This window comes from Cryptomeria japonica, chromosome 4 (assembly GCF_030272615.1).
Source record: "Cryptomeria japonica chromosome 4, Sugi_1.0, whole genome shotgun sequence".
In the NCBI taxonomy this organism is placed as follows: Eukaryota; Viridiplantae; Streptophyta; class Pinopsida; order Cupressales; family Cupressaceae; genus Cryptomeria; species Cryptomeria japonica.
This window is the reverse complement of record NC_081408.1, coordinates 5,500,526-5,505,091: the sequence shown is the minus strand read 5'-3', so window position 1 is coordinate 5,505,091 and position 4,566 is coordinate 5,500,526.

The following is a 4,566-nucleotide window of genomic DNA, read 5'->3' as shown; positions in this document are numbered from 1 at the left end:
ATTGAAATTATTACGAGGATAAAAAGAAGGGGTGTACTATATCGAGAGTTGAAACATTTGACAAATTGGTACAGAGCTTATCAATGTCAACATTAATGTAAATTTAGTAGATTACACAGAGATATAGAACACACTAAGATCCCACAATTGGAAAGATCCAAATCCTTCGAGGACTGGGCCAGACGTCTCATATGGATTCAAGATCAAAATACAGAAAACTCATATGGGCGCAGAGTGAATAAAAACAACATAATCCAAACATTCAACTCTGACAAGCAATAACGCTAGTACAAAATGCTTGACAAATTTGAAACAAATATCAGAGAAGGAGAGACAAAATTCTGAATCTGAGGGATATGATAAACTAGCGACTCAAGAAAGAATCTGTACCATATATGCAGTACTATATTCCCTGTGACGATCAACTTTGCTTTTTAACAAACAAAAACCACAATAATCTGCAAGTTTAGGCGTCGAAGTTGTAATCTTGGACCAGGATAGTAATAGAACGTATATAGCAAAGCAAAAACCTTTTCTGCAGCCAGACTATTCCTATTTGAATGGTAAGTTATTTAATAAGTTTTCTTCGACCTAACAGGCATAAGATATGTATTTGACGAACACTTGCAATATTGCACTGTTCTGAAATTGGGTAAGCCCTTAGCATTGTAGACCATTTTCTGTACATCTGAACAAGATTCAATGTAGTTGTCTATCATTTAGCTCAATTTGGTTGCTTTAAACAAGATAGATGAAGAACATGAATGATAGAGGTGCACCTTCTTTACCTGCTGATAATATTACTAAAAGAACACTGCAAGTAGCTGTGTCTTTACAAGGTCACTTCAATTTCAAAAAGCGGGCTGTACTGTGTTGCCTGCTCAAAATAAATTGAAGCATTCCAAAACTAATATATATTTAAGAACATTAGAAACAACCAGTGGGAATCTATATAACTATCATGATCCACATTCCCAATTGTTATTGATATCATTATCATTACTTTTCTATTATTGCAAATTATTATTTAATTATAGACGAAAAGAGAATATTTGCAAATGTTTATTATCAAAGACTGTTTGCTTTCATCTCAAATCATTTGTCTTCGGTTTTTTGAAAGCAAAAATCAAAACCCAACCTCGTTCAACAACATTTCTAGCCTGGATCAAATATGCCAAGCACAAAAAATAGCTTCACCATAATGAATTAGACATACGCAATTGTCTTTCTTGATACAAGTATACACAGGTGTAGAACACACTAAGATCCCACAAGTGAAGGATACAAATCTTTCAAGGACTGGGCCAGAGGTCTCATAGGGATTTAAAGATAAAGATACAGAAAACTCACAGATGGGCACAGAAAACAACATAATCCAAACACTTAGCTCTGACGAACAATGAGGCCATTACAAATGCTTGACAAAGTTGAAACAAATATCAGAGACGGGGAGACAAAATTCTGAATCTGAGGATATGATAAACTAGCAACTCAAGAATGAAACTGCACCTTATATGCAGTACTCTATTCCCTATGATGGTCAGCTTTTCTTTTTAACAAACAGAAATGAAAATAAGCTGCAAGTTTAAGGGTCAAAGTTGTGATCCTGGATCAAAATAGTAATAGAACGTATATAGCAAAGCGAAAACCTTTTCTGCAGTCAGAATATTCCTATTGTAAGATAAGTTTATTAAATGAGTTTGCTTCGACCTAACAGCCATAAGATATCTTGTTTAAGAAAAATTTGCAATATTGTACTTTCCTGAAATTCGGTAAGCTCTTAGTATTGTACATCATGTTCTGTACATCTGAACGAAATTCAATGTAATTGTCATGTTCTGTACATCTGAACGAAATTCAATGTAATTGTCTATCATTTTGCTCAATTTCAACGCTGTGAACAAGATGAATGAAGAACATGAATGATAGAGGTGCACCTTCTTTACCTACTGATGATATTACAGAAGAACACTGCAAGCAGCTGTGTCTTTAAAAGGTCACTTAAATTTTAAAAAGTGGGCTTAACAGTGTCGAATGCTCAAAATACATTGAAGCATTCCAAAACTAATATATATTTAAGAACAATAGAAACAACCACTGGGAACCTATATAACCATCATGATCCACCTTCCCAGTTATTACTGCTATCATTATTACTGCTTTCCTATTATTGCAAATTAATTATAGATGAAAAGAGAACATTTGCAAATGTTTATGATCAAAGACTTGCTTTCATCTCACAAATCATTTGTGTAGGGTTTTTTAAAAGTAAAAAACAAAACACATCCCAACCATTGGTTAGACATACAAAAGCAACCTCGTTCAACGACATTTCTAGCCTGGATCAAATATGCCAAGCACAAAAAATGGCCTCACCATAATGAATTAGAGATACGCAATTGTCTTTCTTGATACAAGTATATAAGTTGAAGCCATAGCATCTGAAATTATTCGCGAGGTTATTTTCATCAGAACTTTGAGTACATGAAAGAAAATGACGTCAATTCTCTGAAGAAGGATCAAAGTTATTAAATAGACTGATTACCTGCTCATTGGGATAAGTACAAAACCACCATATTCCAATTACATCCTTGGATCTCGTGTTTGGCATGCTCCCATCTAGATTAGCCACTAAAGGATATCCATCATTTATAAAGCATATGTTTTGTAGCCAATCACTGTAGTTACAATTGTAATGTAGGGGCTACCTTTTTTTAACTCCCAGTTGTACTTGGCATGTGGAACTCTCCTTATGAAAACGGGCCCTTGGTTTCGATACAGGCACATTGGCACATTTCCAGCTTAAACACACTTGACTTTGCTATTACATTATAGTGATCACAGAGCTCAGTTGCCCAAACCAATGCATAATGCTAATGGAAAACTGAAACAATCGTATGATTAATCTATAACCAAGAGTATATTGACTTTCAGAAAGGTGAGTTATTTTGATCCATAATTACATTTCATCAAAAAATATGGTAACTGCAGTTAATCTCAACCAAAAAACAACAAAAACACTGAATGCATAAGCCATCCAGCATTTCAACAAAGCTGTGTCAGAGGCAGAATGTGTTTTATCTCACAGGGTCCATCAATGATACAGTAAATGTCTGAAAAATGAGCATTAATCGCAATGCATTCATTTGCATACACCAAAGAAAAAGCATAATGTAAGACAACATTCATATGCATGATGCAAGGCAGCATAACCAAAGAGACACCCCAAACCAAACCGGTTACTACCAGTAGTATAAATATAGTATATGGATTGTATACTATGTTACCCCGAGTTTCCGGGACGGGGATGGCAAGGGACGGTGGGACGCATTTCTGGGAGGCAAATTTTTTTGCCAAATTTGGGGCCAGCGGGGGGACGGCAAAGGGGACGGCTATATAAAATATATGGAAAATTTAAAATATATAGAAAATTCTAAATGTTCATATGAAAACATGGATAAAGCATGCATATATACATTATTTTCATATGAAAACATGGATATAGCATGTGTATGATACTATGAAAACATTTTAGAATGTAAATTCTGAACATACAACATTGTTAATACTCGATATGCAATTATGCATTCATAATTCAGAATTTCAATTCATTCACATTGTCAATATGCATATCATAATAGATATTAAAGAAATAACATACAAAATGTCAAAATGCCCAAAGGCTACATTGCTGCCATATAGTTTCAGTGTCAATTACGATATGAAAATCAAAATAGCACTAATGAATTAATATTTTATTATTTTGATTTCCTATTTATAACTTATTATTTATTAATTTTAAATTTTTAAATGTTTAACAATTTAATATTTTCTATTTATAATATGAATTAATTTAAACTTTAATATTTTCTATTTATAATATGAATTAATTTAAACGTTTGATATGAATTAAATTTTGCCTTTTAAATTTTTTAATAACAATTTGAATTAATAGGGCCCATATTAGAAAATTAAAAAAAATATTGAAAATACGACATTTTTTATTTTTTTAATTATTTTTTAATAGTCTTCGATGTGGACGACGTCTCGCCGTCCCCGGGACGGATTGGGGATGTCCCAGCCGTCCCCAGGACGTACGGACGTCCCCCACAGCTAGGGCAGACGTCCCCCCGTTTCGGGGATGTCCCCTCTAAATTCTTGGCAATTTGGGGACGGGGGGAAATGTCCCCTGGCCGTCCTCAAGTCCCCGAAATGTCCCCGGGACTGGGACGGGGGTTTTCAGGCCGGGGACGCATCCCCGGGTTACATAGATTGTATACAATCTAATATATGTATATGCATATGTATATACACAACTTAAAGGCGTGCAACTCTTAATGCAGCACTAGGGTCCAAACATAGGAATTATAAAAGTTAATATAAAACAAATGCTAAAGTCAATTCTAATATAAGTATATCTCCTACAATGGGAGATATAGATTCATCATGCATGTGCAATAAAATTGGGGATAGACATAATGGTTTTATCAAACATCAATGTGGTAATTCGAAAAATAATAGAACAAACTAGATGAGCCAACAATGAAATTTTAAAAACAAAGACGC